Source organism: Pogona vitticeps, chromosome 6, assembly GCF_051106095.1.
Source record: "Pogona vitticeps strain Pit_001003342236 chromosome 6, PviZW2.1, whole genome shotgun sequence".
Lineage (NCBI taxonomy): Eukaryota > Metazoa > Chordata > Lepidosauria > Squamata > Agamidae > Pogona > Pogona vitticeps.
In genome coordinates this window covers 45,806,540-45,824,574 of record NC_135788.1, presented here as the reverse complement: position 1 = coordinate 45,824,574, position 18,035 = coordinate 45,806,540, and the positions used below count along the sequence as shown (strand labels likewise).

The 18,035-nt window shown below is 45.6% G+C and overlaps 1 protein-coding gene across 6 annotated transcripts in view; it reads right to left on the bottom strand.

Annotated features, from left to right (window-relative positions):
- Window positions 1–18,035, bottom strand: part of RBMS3 (RNA binding motif single stranded interacting protein 3) — a 1,057,118-nt gene that overhangs the window by 86,474 nt on the left and 952,609 nt on the right. The window lies entirely within an intron of this gene.

The following is an 18,035-nucleotide window of genomic DNA, read 5'->3' as shown; positions in this document are numbered from 1 at the left end:
GCCGTGGGGGGGACGAATGGGCAGGGTTGGATAGTCAGAGGTTACGATCAGGGTTAATGAAAGGGGCAGGGGGGGGTTATGCTGTTAAGAGCTGTGGTTTGGGTTATGGGATCAGAGCATGGGGAGGGGAAGGATTGGGATGGAGCGTCAGTAGGGAAAGGGGAGTCAATCGAGGCACCTCTCTTCACAATGCAGATAGGGGAAAGGGGGATGGGGATATGCGTGGGGAGGAGAGGGGGAGGGGGAGGGGAATCTTGGGGAGCTAGAGAAAGATTGGGGTTAGGGATCAGGAGGGAGGCAGGGGAGGGGATTAGGGGTCGAGCTGGTGAAGGGTTTGCGGAGCATTCAAGGTTAATAAGAGGCACGTTGTCCAATATTGTGTGGGTTCCTGCTGTGGGAGTAAGGGGAGGGGGCAGGAGGGAAAATTCAGGCTCGATGGGAGGGGCGGGTGGGAGGGGGTGGGGGGGGTCAGTCTGAGCTGAGTAGGTATTCTGGGGGGGAGTAGTTTTCGGTGTTGGCCTCGCTGGGTGGGGAAGGTTCGGCAAGAGTTCAGAGACGGTAGAGTTCCGGAAAAGGCGGTGGGGACGTATCCCTTTTCCATGTAGAATACTGGAAGCGGCAAATAGGCGTCCGGGGATAAAGTTCGAGTGGAATTCAAGGAGGATTCTGGGCAACCGTTTTGGTGAAGATAGTTGGGTGGAGGATACTAGGTCGATGGACGTCCTTGGAATCTGGAGAAGTGTAGCCAGGTGGTTCTTGACTTGTTGAGTATTGGACCATTTCGGATGTTGACGGTATCGGCCTGTTTGGTGGAGGGAGATAACGACCGCGCAGGCCTGGTAAACTAGTTGGAATGACTTGGATGCTAGGGGGAGATCAGTCTTGGGGGGTGGAGCTATGGTCTGTGTTGCTTGAAAGAAAAAGGACGGCTGGGAGGTGGTCTTTGAGCCGGGTGCAGGTGCAGAGCAGAAAAGTGGGGTTTGTAGTAGTGTTGAATGGAGTTTTTCCAGAAGATCTAGGACTCTAGATATACGGATGAAGATTTTGGACACCGTGTCAGCTATGAGAAAGCAGTGATTCTCTAGTAGTTTGGCAGGACTGCACCTCGGGCTGCTGGGTGGTGTATCTCCGCCGTCTCGGTGGGAGGGTTGCGGGGAATCCAGAGGTCCGCCCAGACGGGGTGGGGAGGCCTGGGGGGGATCCGCTTCAAAGTTGGAGTTTGGTATTGGAGAGAAGAAGGTGTCCAACTTTAGTTGTTTCGAAGAGGACTGGGGGAGCTCAGGCTGAGAACTGGAAGGGGAGAGAGGGCGCTTCTTCCCCATAGCGTCGGAACGTAAAACAGCAGTCAGGGTGGGGTTCGCTTGTAAATAAGATACACAGACAGTGACGGCAGGGAGTAGTTTGTCAGCTAGGCTGTTCACTTTTAGTTCCAGCTGGCCAAGGTCAGCCCTTGCAAAGGGGAGAAGGAGAGACTTGGCAGGTTTGTTAGCCGGGAGGGTAAGAAGAGGTGTAATTTTCCTGTGAAAGGGAAGGGAGGGGGGTCAAACTCACTGCTCGGCGTTTTAGGCGTCGTGCTCCAACGGCTCCTGGGCCTCTCGGCTAGTCCTGTGGTGAGTTGTAATCAGCTGTAATGAGAGTCCTTGAATCTGACAGGCATCCCAGCAGTTTGGCAAACATCCCAGCAGCTTAGAAGACAAACATCCCAGCAGTTTGGAGAGCAGGGATTTCTTCAAGTTTTGTTGATATGGTTTGACGAAGGAGTATGAGTTGACAAGTTCGGCAGAGCTCCGACTCCGGCGTGTGCTCGGCTCCGACTGATATTTTCCAATCCTCTGGCCACTGCTGAGTTTTCCAAACGTGCTGGCATATTGAGTGTAGCACCTTAACAGCGTCATCTTTTAAGATTTTAAATAGTTCAACTGGAATGCCATCACCTCCACTGGCCTTGTTGTTAGCCAGGCTTTCTAAGGCCCACTTTACTTCACTCTCCAGGATGTCTGGCTCAAGGTCAGCAACCACACTATCTGGGTTGTCCGGGACATCCAGATCTTTCTGATATAATTCCTCTGTGTATTCTTGCCACCTCTTCTTGATGTCTTTTGCTTCTGTTAGGTCCATTTTTGTCCTTTATCATGTACATCTTTGCACAAACTGTTCCTTTAGTATCTCCAATTTTTTAACAGATCTCTGGTTTTTCCCTTTCTATTATTTTCAATCTGTGAAGGGGATTGCTGCCTTGTCAATCCTCATACCTTTCAGCAAATGTGGGGTACTATTGCTTTACAATCCACAGGAATAGGGACTCAAGTTGTGGCATTCGCTGTCAAGTTGGACTTAAGTTGCATCAGTGACTCACCTCAAAAACATTTTTTCAATGACTTGGACTTTACTCACCCCCTTTTTTTCTAGGGGAAAAAAGCTTATTTTTAATAGGGGTTTAGCCTTGGGACTTGGGACTTGGCACCAAAGACTTGGACTCGGACTTGGGACTAAGACCCAAAGACTTGCCAGCATCCCGTCCAATCCATCTGCAACTTTTTCTGTGTTTCTACTAATCGTCTTCTGCTTCTGTTAGGTCCCTCCCATTTTTGTCCTTTATCATGTTCACCTTTGCGCAAAATGTTCCTCTAATATCTCCAATTTTCCTGAACAGATCTCTGGTTTTTCCTTTTCTGTTATCTTCCTCTATTTCTTTGCATTGTTCATTTAAGAAGGCCCTCTTGTCTCTCCTTGCTATTCTTTGGAAGTCTGCATTCAATTTTCTGTAACTTTCCCTATCTCCCTTGCATTTTGTTTCCCTTCACTTCTCTGCTATTTGTAAGGCCTCGTTGGACAGCCACTTTCCTTTCTTGCATTTCCTTTTCTTTGGGATGGTTTTTGTTGCTGGCTCCTGTACAATGTTACGAGCCTCTATCCAAAGTTCTTCAGGCACTCTGTCCACCAAATCTAGTTCCTTAAATCTGTTCTTTACTTCCACTGTGTATTCATAAGGGATTTGGTTTAGATTATACCTGAGTGGCCCAGTGGTTTTTCCTACTCTCTTCAGTCTAACCTTGAATTTTGCTATGAGAAGCTGATGATCAGAGCCGCAGTCAGCTACAGGTCTTGTTTTTGCTGACTGTATAGAGCTTCTCCATCTTTGGCTGCAGAGAATATAATCAATCTGATTTCGATATTGCCCATCTGGTGATTTCCATGTATAGTTGCCTCTTGTGCTGTTGGAAAAGAGTGTTTGTGATGACCAGCTTGTTCTCTTGACAAAACTCTATTAGCCTTTGTCCTGCTTAGTTCTGAACTCCAAGGCCAAACTTCCCTGTTCTTCCTTTTATCTCTTGGCTCCCTACTTTAGCATTCCAGTCCCCTAGAATGAGAAGAACATCTTTCTTTAGTGTCAGTTCTAGAAGGTGTTGTAAATCTTCATACAATTGTTCAATTTCAGTCTCCTCAGCAATGGTGGTTGGTGCATAAACTTGGATTATTGTGATGTTGAAAGGTCTGCCTTGGATTCGTATTGACATCATTCTATCATTTTTGAGATTGTATCCCATTACAGCTTTTCCCACTCTTTTGTTGACTATGAAGGCTACTCCATTCCTTCTACGGGATTCTTGCCCACAATAGTAGATATGATAATCATCTGAGCTGAATTCACCCATTCCTGTCCATTTTAGTTCGCTGATGCCCAGGATATCGATGTTTATTCTTGCTATCTCCTGTTTGACCACCTCCAGCTTCCCAAGGTTCATAGATCTTACATTCCAGGTTCCTATGCAGTATTTTTCTTTGCAGCATTGGACTTTCCTTTCACTTCCAGGCATGTCCACAGCTGAGCGTCCTTTCGGCTTTGGCCCAACCACTTCATTAGCTCTGGAGCTACTTGTACTTGTCCTCCACTCTTCCTCAGTAGCATGTTGGACGCCTTCCGACCTGAGGGTCCCATCTTCCAGCGTCATATCTTTTAGCCTTTTGTTTCTGATCATGGGGCGTTCTTGGCAAAGATACTGGAGTGGCATTGCCAGTTCCTACTCCAGGTGGACTGCGTTTAGTCGGAACTCTCCACTATGTCCTGTTCGTCTTGGGTGTCCCTGCACAGCATAGCCCATAGCTTCTCTGAGTTACTCAAGCCCCTTCGCCACGACAAGGCAGCAATCCATGAAGGGGCCTTATTGTGCTTTAATTAAAAATTGAAGTTTTGCTTTTTGGTGGCACCTTGAAATAAAACCATAATTGTACTTGTAACCTTCCCTCTGCAACATGAACGGCTAGAGAAAAATGAATTTACCTCAGAGGAACTGATGTATCTCTGTTGCTTTTTCTTTCCCACTTTCTTTCTCTCCCCCCTGCAAATTACTCTATTTTAATACATTTACAGTGGTGCCTCAACTTACGAATGCCCCTACCTATGAACATTTTGACTTACAAACAGCTCCAGTCGCAAAATTTTGCTTCGACTTGCGACCAGAGCTTCCACTTACGAACCCCAAAATGGGAAAAGGGTGGGAAATTCAAATAGCTAACTGTAGGTGGCGACGAGGTTGCTTCTTTGTAGCTCTTTCACCCTGGTGGTTAGAGAGTGTGCAATCCGAGGAGGCTGCCTGCTAAGGTAAGGTGCTGCTTTATACTTAAAAAAACCCTGTTCTGGGTATTTTTGCAGCTTGTTTTTTGACTGGGGGCATTATGTTTCTGTGCTGTGATGGGTCATGGGGAGTTGTTTGGTTTTTGGTTTCCCCCCTCCCCATTTCCGATTGGGGGGTTGGTTGCTTTTTGGAGAGTTTTTTCCCATTTCTGATGGATCTTGGGGGGTTGTTTGTTTTTTGGGTTCCCCCTCATTTCTGATGGGTCTTGGAGGGTTTGGTTGCTTTTTGGTCCCCCCCCCCATTTTCAATGTGTCTTGCATGCTTCCCTTGCTTTTTGCTTTGTTTTCTTTGCATTTCTGATCTTCTCTGTTTGTTTTCTGTGCTTTTGCAATGGTTCCTGCATGCTTCCCTTGCTTTTTGCTTTGTTCTCTGTGCATTTCTGATCTTCCCTGTTTGTTTTCTGTACAGGGTTTTTGCAGCTTGGGTTTGGGCTGGGGGGGGTTATGTTTCTGTGCTCTGATGGGTCTTGCAGACCCTTTCTGCAAGGGTCTGTGCTGGCTGGTTTGCTCTAAAATGGAGTTTAGTCTTTTGTTTTTAAAATCAGAAATGTTTTTGCAAAGGTTTGTGTTGGCTGGTGGGCTCTAAAATGTTGCTTGGTTTGGTTTAAAATGTGTTAGTATAAAATGTGTGGGTTTAGCATGTGTGGGTTTAAAATGTGTTTTAGACTCCAAACTCTCCCCCCCATTCTGTCTCTCTCTCTCTGTCTTCTTTCTTTTTGTGCTTAAAAGCAGAAACCTTTGTCTGAGGGGTCTGTGTGCCCCAATGATGACCTTCTTTCTTTTCTCTTTTCCCCCATTGTTCCTTACTCCCCCTCCTTTCCTGCTCTTTTTAAATCCCAAGTAATCTTAGGTTAAAAAAAATTCTCCCCCTAGTGGTAGAGGATGGATTAACCGATTTTGCATTAGTTTCTATGGGAATTAATGCTTCGACTTAACAACCGGTGCCTCTACATACAAACAAAAAACATGCTGATTCGACTTACGAACATCTTCTGGGATGGATTAAGTTCGTAAATCAAGGCACCACTGTATTCATATGAGCTATCTATTTAGAAAAAGAGTCTGAAAATACCATAACTGCCCCAAATGCAGCTTACTACGTTAAGCAACAGGATTTCTACCATTGTGTTTTTAAATACATAGTATCAGAATAGGCTACAATGTAAATTTCTATTGTTGATTTATTTTCTTTTTGGGACAAAATGAAAAAGCAACACATTCCAGAGTTCCTTGAACAGTATATAAGGATCACTGCTATAAGTCTTTCTACATCTCATTAGTGTCATAAAGCAGGTAAAGAAACAATGGCAGAGGAATATGTAGAGGAGATCCAAACTTAATGGGGTTTGCATGGCACTTGTTCAGTAGCTGAAAATATCACAGTTTCATCACAATAAAGTAGAGGGTGGGATCCAGTGCCAGGAGATCATTGTAGAGACAGAGGTGTTGTTCTTATACATAAACTGTTGCTGAGTGTACAGCTGTCTCAGCCAGCACTTGGAATGTTATATTTTACAATTAATTAGATATTCAACTCATTATGAAGTCCCCCCAAATTAATTTGCTATAGTTAATACTGCAATTATTTCAGTAGCCTGGTAACATTATGGATTGCACTCCTCATTAAATTACAGTTTCTTCTTAGATAGTGGTGGGGATAATTCTGTAGAAAAGTAAGATAATGGCTTGTAATTGTGGTGGTGGTGGAAGAAACCACTCAAACCAAAAGCCAAAACAAAATGCCCCCAAGTACATTTTAAATAATCATAAATGCTACTTATCATGTGAAAAAATAGTATTACTAGTGGTTACATTGTCTTACAAATGGAGTATTGTCATATTCTCTTTCCCTCCCAATGTTATATATAACAGATAACATCATTGTTACTTTTACACTCTAGCTCCAGAATAGGCATGGGCTGCTGAGGTATGGAAGAGCAACCATCAACTCAGCAATTATGTACTTGTACGATAGTGGCTGTGGAACCTGGAACTCAGCTGCCACCTCTTGACACCAAAAGATAAGAGCAGGATTAAGAAACTATACATTTTCCATCTTGCCATCATCTTCTCAGATCCATCTGCTATTAACAGGGGCAGTCCTGTTGGGAATCGGGGACTTAGCACTTTTCAAAATTAGGAAGTGAAACAGAATTTTGTGAATCTTTCATCAGTATCCCACTGCTTAAAAGGCAGAGAGGAAGGGCAAATTCATACACATTATCCCCACTCCTGCTCTGGTAGCCGTCCCATCTTTTGTGCATTCTTGCACTAGTTGCAAGATCAGTTGCATAGTAGGAGGACTGACAGAATGGGATGTGTGTGTGTCTTCCATAATTACCCTTTTGCTCTGCATTTAGGCAACAAGATGTTACCTTTAAGTGTAGTGAGTTTGTCGTGTATGGAGATTGCCATTTTAGTTTACCATGAGATAAAAGGATGTTTGCTGTTACAAAAACTTGGTCTTTCTTCATCTAGGATGCTTTCAAATAAATTTCTGCTGACATAATAATGGGGTAGTAACTCATCTAATGAAAACTTTGGCACATCAGATCTCAAATGTACATATTAGTAGTCAGGAAATGTGTTTTTAAAAAATCAAGCAAAGCAATACCTAATATCAAATCACATCACTGATAACAACAACAACAACAACAACAACAACAATATACACAGTATACCCATACAACGAAATTCACAGACACCCAGAGACCAGACACATGCACACACATAAAATTCCCCAAACACTCCCCACTAAAAGTCCCCCACTAAAAATACAAACATCTACACCGCAGGCCAAGTAATACAGTCCAACTAATTATTCACTACTGGTGGTCTTTAAGCTCATTATTAAGTGCAATTATAGCTCTGGGATAAAAACTTTTCAGAAAACGTGTGGTCCGAGTCTTAATTGTTCTATATCTTCTGCCAGACGGTAACAGTTCAAAAAAGTTATAAGCAGGATGGGAAGAGTCTCTCAGGATGCTGTGTGACTTCCTCAGACAGCGGGATGTGAAGATGTCATCCAGGGTTGGTAGCTGGAGCCCAATGATATTCTGGGCAATTTTAATGGTTCTCTGTAGAGCTTTTTTGTCCGCTACAGAGCTACTCCTAAACCATGCCAGGATGCCATAGGTTAGGACACTCTCAATGGTGCTACGATAGTATGACAGAAGTAAATGCTGAGATAAGTTTAACTTGCCGAGCATTCTCAGGAAATACAGCCTCTTCTGTGCCTTCTTCATTAGCATGTTGGCATTTATAGTCCATGAGAGGTCCTCTGAGATGTAAGTACCCGGAAATTTAAAACTACCAACTCTCTCCACTTCCTCACCATTTATGTACAGTGGTAAATGTACATTTCTCTTCCTCCTAAAATCAATTATGAGTTCTTTAGTTTTTTTGATGTTAAGTGTGAGATGATTTTCTTTACACCATAGTATCAACCTTTGTACTTCCTTTCTATAAGCAGACTCATTGTTCTTATTTATGAGCCCCACCACTGTTGTATCATTAATAATTGCATTGGTGTTATACAGTGGGGTGCAATCATGTGTGTACAGGGAATAGAGGAAGGGATTTAGCACACAGCCGTGGGGAGCGCCTGTACTTAGTACCAGGGTAGAAGAATGGTGAGATCCCATCCTTACTGACTGTGGCCTATCTGTCAGAAAATCCTTTATCCACATGCAGATCTCCTGAGCTAATCCCAGGTTGATCATTTTAAAAAACAACCTATTTGGTAGAATGGTATTAAAAGCAGAGCTATAATCCAAAAACAACAGCCTCGCATAAGTTCCCTGTTGTTCTAAGTGGCTCAATACAGTATGGAGTACAATGGACACAGCATCATCAGTAGATCTATTTCTCCTGTATGCAAACTGCCATGGGTCCAAAGAAGGTGGACTGGAAGGACGGGGAGGGGGAGTAGCCATTGTCTATAAATCCACCTTGGAGGTTACCAGGCACTCCTCGGTGGTAAGGCCGGGTCTAGAGGCACTCCACGTGTCGATAGGGGCCAGGGATGGAATTGGGATTTTGCTGGGCTACCGTGCTCCCTGCAGCCCAGCCACTTCCCTTCCGGAGCTGGCTGACTTTGTCTCCGCGGCATTGTTGGGATCCCCGAGGCTTCTGGTCTTGGGTGATTTCAACGTGCATGCGGAGGCAGAGGTTACTGGGCCAGCTCTTGAGTTCTTGGAAACCATGGCTTCCTTGAACATGTCCCAACATGTCAACGGCCCCACCCACGTGGGTGGCCACACGCTAGACCTGGTTTTTTCCTCCAATTGGGGCGAGAGTGGTCTGATGGTGACGGACCTTGTGTCTATCCCCTTGTCATGGTCAGATCACCACCTGATAAAATCTAACCTCACAGTGGCTCTCTCCCCCCGCAGGGAGCAGGGGCCTATTTCCATGGTCCGCCCTCGAAGACTACTGGATCCGATCGGTTTCCAGGAGGCCATGAGAGGGATTACGGCTGACCTGGCTAGCGCTCCTGTTGACGTCCTGGTGGACAGCTGGTCCACCGCTGCCACCCGGGCAGTCGACACGATCGCGCCCAAACGCCCTCTCCGGCGCAGAACTCGTCCAGCGCCCTGGTTCAACCTGAAGCGAATTAGGAGAAGGCTAGAGCGTAGATGGAGGAAGAATCCGACGGACAACAACTGGATAGCTGTCAAGGTCGCAACTAACCTTTACCTGAATAAGGTGAAGGCTGCATGTAGATCATTCTTCACTAACCGGATAAGCGAAGCGTCCAACCAGCAGGCGGAGCTTTTTCGTATAGTGCGCGACCTATCCGGAGTTGGTCCGGGTGATGGGCCTCCCCCTAGTTTTTCACCTGACCAATTTGCGGCATTTTTTAAATCTAAAGTGGAGGCCATCCGCCGGGACCTCTCTCCTTTTTTAAATGCAGTGAATCGAGCTGAGATGTCCAGCGCTCCGTCTTGCCCGGTTATTCTCGACTCTTTCCAGCCAGTAACGCCTGATTCTGTGGCCAGGGTGCTTGACCGCTGTCGGGCCACCACCTCCTCCTTGGACCCTTGCCCGGCCTGGCTAATCAAAGCAGCCAGGCCGAAAACAACTGAATGGGCCACAGCAATAATAAATGGGTCTTTCCTGGAGGGCAGGTTCCCGCCTGCCCTCAAGGAGACACTCATTAGGCCCATACGAAAGAAACCTAGTTTGGCGGCGGACGAAATTGGCAACTATAGGCCCGTCGCCAATATTTCTTTCATGAGCAAAGTGGCGGAGAGGGTGGTGGCAGACCAGCTTCAGGCACTCCTGGATGAAACAGATGCCCTGGATCCATTCCAGTCGGGCTTCAGGCCGCGTCACGGTACAGAGACGGCATTGGTCGCCCTGTATGATGACCTGCTGAGGGAGGCCGACAGGGGCAAAACGTCTCTGCTGGTCCTCCTCGATATTTCGGCGGCCTTTGATACCGTCGACCACGGTATCCTCCTGGGGAGGCTCTCCGAGTTGGGAATCGGTGGCCTGGCGTTAGCCTGGCTCCGTTCCTTCTTGGAGGACCGCCCCCAGAGAGTTCAGCTTGGGGAGTGTGTCTCGGCCCCGTGGAACTCCAACTGTGGGGTTCCACAGGGGTCGATTATCTCCCCAATGCTATTTAACATCTATATGAGGCCGCTAGCGGGGGTCATCAGGGGGTGTGGAGTGCTGTGTCATCAGTATGCTGATGACACCCAGCTCTACATCTCCTTTTTACCAACTGCAGGTGATGCCGACCTGTCCCTTCAGCGCTGCCTGGAGACTGTACTGGAATGGATGCAGGAAAATGGCCTGCGGCTGAACCCGGACAAGACGGAAGTCCTGAGGGTGGTTGGTGGCTTGGTTGGCTCTCTCTCGTTTGGGGGGGCCACCCTGGCTCCGGTGAGTGGGGTCCGCAGCTTGGGCATACATTTGGACCCGACGCTCACCATGGAAACACAGGTGGCATCGGTTGTCCGCTCCGCCTTTTTCCACCTTTGGCGGATTGCCCGGCTGCGGCCCTACCTCGACACGGGGGCGCTCACCACCTTAGTACACGCACTCGTAATCTCAAGATTAGATCGCTGCAACGCGCTCTACGTGGGGCTACCTTTGAGGCTGATACGGAAACTCCAGATGGTGCAGAAAGCAGCAGCCAGACTCCTTACCGGAGGGAGAAAATTCCATCACATTTCTCCTATCCTGGCTAGACTGCATTGGCTGCCCATTCGTTTCCGTATTGACTTCAAAGTTTTAATGCTCACTTATAAGGCCCTAAACGGTTTGGGACCTCGATACTTGGCGGAACGCCTTCACCCACCAAGTTCTACCCGGACCCAGGAGGTGAGGCTGAGGAGCCTGACGCCGAGGGAGGCCCGGAGGGAGAAGACACGAAACCGGGCCTTCTCGGCGGTGGCTCCTCGCCTTTGGAACAATCTCCCTCCTGAGATTTGTGCGGCCCCTACACTGGGTACATTCAAAACTCAACTAAAAACATGGCTCTATGTCAAGGCCTTCCCTCCTGCCAGCACCTAATCTAACTTAATTTATTTTTCTCTTCTTTATCTATTTATTATTTACGATTATTTATGATTTTTGTCATTTTCTGTTAATTGATATTTTTAATTTATTTTATTATAATTGTATATATGTTCCTGTTAGCCGCTCAGAGTGGTATAGATCAAATAAATAAATAAATAAATAAATAAATAAATAAATAAATAAATAAATAAATAAATAATGTAATCCAGCACCAATCTCTCAAAACATTTCATAACAACAGATGTTAAAGCTACTGGTCTATAATCATTGAGAGAGACCACAGCTGACTGCTTGGGGACTGGCACTATAATAGATGTCTTCAGGCAAGTGGGGACAGAACACTGCAGCAAGAATAGATTGAAAATATCCATAAAACTCTAGCTAATTCTGCAGCACAGCCCCTAACAACTCGTCCCATGATTCCATCTGGTCCAGGTGCCTTTCAAACGTTAATATTCTGGAAAGCGCGTCTCACATCTGAAATCTGCAGTACTAGTGGTTGTCTGTCGATGGTAGATTCTAGTGATGTATTATAGACAGTAGGTGCTGGAATAATGGTTGTTCCTGTTTCCACCTCAAACGGCTGTAAAATTAATTTAACTGCTCAGCCAAAAAATCACTGCTGCTACACAGACTGTTTTTGTTACTCTGCCCTGTGATTTGTCGTAGGCCATGCCATACCCGATGAGTGTCAGAACTCTCAAGATGTTGCTCAATTCTCTGGCTGTACATAGCTTTGGCATCCCTAATGCCCCTTTTCAGTTTAGCTCTAGCCTCTCTATACTGTAGTTTATCACCAGAATGAAAAGCAACATTTCTGGCTTTTAATAAAAGGTGCACTTCTCTATTCAGCCAAGGCTTGTTATTAGAAAACACTCGTACTTGTCTGGTGGTAGTAACAACATCGATGCAGCTTTTGATATAAAACAGTACTGTCGAGGCATAAGTATCAACATTGTCCTCCTCAAACAGTGCCCAATCAGTGCTCCTAAAGCAATCTTGAAGTTGCTCAGATGCATCCACTGGCCACACTTGTATTTCTCTAATTGATGGTCTGATTCTTTTAACAAGAGGTCTGTATGATGGAATGAAAAACAGAGATATATGATCTGACTGTCCCAAGCTAGGCAATGGCTTCATCTTATATCCATGCATGATGTTACTATATACCTGATCCAAGGTATTTCCCCCTCTAGTGGGACAGTCCACATACTGATAAAAATTAGGGAGGACGGTCTTTAAATTGGCTTGATTGAAATCACCTGCTACCACCAGCACTCCATCTGGGTAGGCCTGCTGCTGTTTGCTGATAGCAGTTAACAAACAACTCAAAACTGTGGTTGTGTTAGCATCAGGAGGTATATATATTGCTGTTATTATAACAACATTAAACTCATGAGGCAGGTAAAAGGGGCAGCATTTCACTGCCAAATACTCCAAATCAGGATACAGTATGATATATTATGATTGGCAGGTGATCTTCAAAGTCTCATGAGAGTTCCTTTTCAGCTGTGATAACTGATACAGTTTTAAGTAGAGATGAAGGGGCCTGGGACCATCTTTATGCAAAGCATGTGCACTTCTCATCACTCCTCCCTCAAATAAAATGATTTTTTAAAATGAGTTATAAACGAAGTGGTTTCTCTTACCCAACACACTTTTGACACAACTCATTTACAGAAACAAATAACATCTGTTTCATTGCACTCTAGACAATAGTTTGAGAGAGCCATACAAAGCTAAAGAATTTATTTACAATAAATTCTGATGTCAATTGTTTGAAGGTCACTCTGACTTTTCTCTTTCAAATTCCCTAAAGAGGAATTTGATAAATAGCTTCAGGACCCAATAAACTAGCAATACGGTCTATGTTGCTTTTGACCCAAATACTATTATCAGAGCTTTGGGAGAACATGAGATAATCCCAGCAAAGTCTGTACAGAAATAATAAAACATCTCCCACTAAAAAGAAAGGAACCCCTAGGAAGGAAATAGGAGAAATAAGATCATTTATAAATGTATACATTTATTTTAAAATTACACTGATCTGAAATATCACTTGCTTCCCTGTACAAAAAGCCCTTACTGAGTCAAATTGCATTAATAGCAACATTGGAGATTTTGGTCCGGTAGTGTTTGTTTAGATTTTGAGTGACATAACAAAAGAAATAAGCCATTTCTTTAGGCTAAGTAAAATGTTCTGTATAACACTATGAATCTTGTTGGTTATCTGTACTATTCATGAATAATTAGCAGACACCTAAGGGTTTATATTAGAGATGGGGATGAATTTTAAAAAATGGTGATTTGTTTTGATCCATTATTCATCAAGGTTAATAGATCAACGAATATGAATATACGAATATTCTTTGATGAATCGATGAATTAGTCCGTCGATTTGTCTGTACTTTAAACATGCACTGGTCCCCGATGACCTAGGGACACGAAATTCACAGGGAAGCTTCCTCATATGTTTTTCTACAACACCTGAAAGTTTGGTGAACATTGGATTTTGGACCCCTGAGTTATATACTCACAAAGAGGACACCCCTGGAAAGTTCCCCCCAGGTACTTAAAGAATCCAGAATCACAACAGAGCTTCCTATGTCTTTCCCCAACATGCCTGCCAACTTTGGTGAAGATTGGATATTGGACCCCCAAGTTATTTACCCACAAACTGGGTCCCCCCAGGAGAGTTTACCACACTGCACAAAGCCCATGGCATTGAGGGAGTTATATTTAGCCCCAGCAGAATGAGGGGTCCCTTTGGCAGAAGCATGCATGAGGCATCAAGTTTGTTTTCAGCTCAGCACAACATTACATTTGCCAGTGAAGTTGAGTTTGTTCTCAGGAGGACTTGGAGGCAAGGAGGTATTGGCAGCACAGCAGGCTTTTTGGCTCCATCGAGCAATGAGAGAAAAGGCAGCAGGAAATCAGGCTTTTTTGGCCACATCGGACACTGAGGTAGTTGGCAGCAGCAAAGTGGCGTGTCTTGCCCCATCAGGGCACTGAGGCAAAAGGCAGCAAAGCAGACTCTGGGCTTCTTCAGCAACCTCAGATTTGCCTGCTAAGGAAAGGCTTTTGCCCCCAGGAGGCAACTGAGGTTGCTTGCAACTTCCAACAGCACCAACAGCACCATCAGATAAACAGGGTCGGTGCTACTAACAGTGGTTAATCCATGGGGCTGTTGGGCTGTCGGAAACAGATCAGCTCTGCAATCTGAACCTGGGCGATGGGGCGACAAAGATGCTCATTCAGAACTAGAAAGCTGGGGATTGCTTGCAACTTGGCTGCTGAGACTGCCCGAATATGATAAAGATAGCCCTCGGACATTGGGGGGGGGATTAGACAGACCAGCCTCCTTGGCACGGGTTGAAAACCAGATGAGTTCTGCAGTCTGAAGCCAGGCAATGGGGCCACGCCTGGACAGGCTTTGGGTGGGTCTGAAACAGGCCCTGGAAACTCACCCATCACTCACCACCAACGTCTAACTAGACCTGCAGATAAATCTTCAAACAAACAAAGATGCTCATTTAGAACTAGAAAGCTGGGTGGGGATTGCAACTTGGCTGCTGAGACCACTGGATATAATAAAGATAGCCCTAGGAGGTTTTTTTTTGGGGGGGGGCTGAGACAGGCTAGCCCTCTTGGCACATTTGGGATGCCAGGACCGGCTTTGGGTGTGCCAACTGCCAAGAGGCCTGGCTGGCCCTCTTCATGTTCAGAGGTGCCGGGACAGGCTCTGGGGGTGCCAAGAGAGGGTTTAGTCTTGGATGCCAAGAGGGCCGGCCTGAGTCTGCCCCAACCAAAGGCTGTCTGCGGTCACCCCATCACCATATCGCCTGGCTTCAGACTGCAGAGCTGATCTGGTTTAACCCGTGCCAGGCAGGAGTTCTGCAAAACTTAGCCCACCGGGACTATGTAACCCAGCAGGAAATCAGGGAGGCAGAAGGTGGAACAAACTTGGAAACAGCAACAGGCAGGAGTTCTACAAAACTTGGCCTGCTGGGCCAACGTGACCCAGCAGGCAGAGTTATCCCGGTGAAGCACCTGAAAACATCAGGCAGGAGTTCTACAAAAATTGGCCCGCAGGCAGGCCTTAGTTGGAACTAAGGATCGCCCAAGGAGGCAATTGGAATCGGCAGCTGAACTTCTGACTGAGGGGCAGGTTACAGGCCGGCAGGCAAGTAGGCAGGTCTTTTGTTTTTTTCAAGAGGACTGGAGAGTGGGTAGGTGGGCAGGCAGGCAGGCAGAGAGGTGGGCACAGAGAGGCAGGCAGTGTGTTAAGGGAGAGACTGGCATTGGAACCCTACTTCTTTGGGTTCAGTGAGGGGTCAGGAGAATGTGGTTCTCCTGACTCAACTCCTCCTGGCTCTCATGCAGCCAGTGGGCAGTTTTCAGGCTGCGGGAGAAGTGGCCACCAACTGGTGGCATTGCCTCAGGAGTGCCTGCATCTCCTGGGTGCCTGCATTCCACTCGGGCTTGACATGGCTGCCCAGGCCAAGGGCATTGCACACCACAAGATATAATTTGTGTGCCATGCATATGATGCCCTCAAAGCCCACTGCGTTCAATGCTGCCAACATGTTCCGCCCAGCACCTGTGACCATGCGGACATGGGTCACCTCCCCCTCTGGTGCCCACTCCTGCAACGTGGACAGGAACTCATCAGCAATGTTCCTCCCCGTTGTCTGAGCTTCCATGTGCCACGGCTGCAGCAGAACGGGTTTGTAGCCTGGGGGCAGGGCAAAGGCCTTCCCCGCAGCCAGTAATTCCTCAGATTCCTCTAGGAAGAGGTGCGGCAGTTGTTTTGGCACCTCTGGAAGCTTTGGTTCCACGCCTGCCTGCAAGGCCACCGGAAGAGGGAAAGTGGCACTGGTTATCGTAGACATGGTTGTGCACATTGTTGTCATGATGACGGTGCTGCTACCTAGCCTGCGTAGCTTCACAGCCTTCTTCCCCTTGGATTGCCCCTGAAGAAATCCCTTCATTTTCTACTGCCTGCCTAACAAACCAAATAAACAAATAAAGCAATGGAGATTGAGGAAGGAAATTAATAGAGGGTCAGAGTGTGTGTATAAACTGTATTTTTAGAATGATGGTGGTGTAGTTCTTTTACTATAATGTGACCTGCCTGCCTAAACAAAGCCCCCCCCCCCAAGTATAATGTAATTAGGAAAATTCCCCCCGGACCCACTGTGGCAGAGAAGCCAAAAAAGTCCAAAAAGAAAAGCCCTGCCTGCTAAGTCTCAGTCAGACACGCACACACATCCAAATAAGTTTTAGATGAAAAGGGAATGATGGCTCCAGCCACCCACCAAAATCCCTGAGAGACACAAGCCTCCCTAAAATGAACTTTTGAAAACTGAATAATCCTCCCACCTACACACACACACACACACACACAATAAGTTTTAGAAGAAAATGGAATGATAGATCTAACCACCCAACAAGTTCCCTGAGACACAATTCTCCCTAAAATGAACTTTTGAAATCTAAATAATCCTCCCACCTAGACATGCACACGCATGCACACACGCACACACACACACAAACACACAAATAAGTTTTAGAAGGAAAAGGAATGATGGATCCAGCCACCCACCAACCTCTCTCAAATGAACTTTTGAAAACTGAATACCATGGTTCCTCACTAGACGATTACCTTGTGGGATGAAAACCACGATTGGTTTTTGCGATCACTATAGTGCCTCGCAAGACTTTTTTTCTATGACCATGCTTCACAAGTCTTTTTTTTTTTTAGACTGATGCATAGGGAACCTCACAAGATGATTTTTTCACAAGACGACGATTGTGGCGATCCCTTCTGAAGTCCTTATTCCCCCAGGCCTTCACAAGGTTTTCACCCTTCTTTCTTTGCTGCCACCAGGTATTGCTGCCTCAATACCATTCAGTCAAGGAGACATGTGTACTTTTAAAACTTAACTCATTTATTAGATCAGGGAAGTTAACATATGATTAATATTCAATAGGTAAATCACAGGTTGCTAATCACTTGTATTTGAATCAGTCCCACTTTAACTTTAACACTCTGTTCCATTCAGCGTTCTTACAATCTCTAACTCACTCTTAGGTCACTTTTAAGTTTCACACTGTCTCTCACTAGCAGAATCTCTCTCTCAGACTCCATACACCAGCCTTTATATCCAGCCCCCTTCCCCCTTGGCTCCACCTTCCGTCCTCTCATTGGCTCCTACTCCATTGTTCAGCGGTGACGGACAGGTGAGGGCAGGGCTGTTTGCTACAATGATTTTCACAGAACGAATAAAATCATCTTGCGAAGCACCACTGTATAAAGGAAAAGAGATTCAACAGTCACACGACGACAGTACCCCCCCCCCCAGACAATACGCACAGACACACATACAAGCTTCCAGGGGAAAAAAGGTTTGATTGATTTGAATTTGAAATACAATTAAGCCCTTCCAAAGAAGTACCCTGTTTCCCCAAAAATAAGACCTAGTATGATTTTTCAGGATGCTCGTAATATAAGCCCTACCCCCAAAATAAGCCATAGTTAAGTGAAACCCCACCTTCCACCATTGTGCAGCAACAACAAGAAGATAACGTGACTGTATTTGAATAAATGTAGATTATTGTACATGAAAAAAATAAAACATCAACCTAAAAATATTTATATTTTAATTGTATTGTTTTATCTTTTTTATTGTATTTTAATTGTTGCAAGCTGCCCAGAGACCTTTGACTGCACAGGGAAGCCATTGAAATCCATAAACAAACAAAACTTCAACAGGAAAGAAGAAGGCCTGAAATTAAATACGGCCTGGCACCCCATTCTGAAAAATACAACCTGCAAAAGGTCAACAAACTCTTACCAAGCCACAACAGC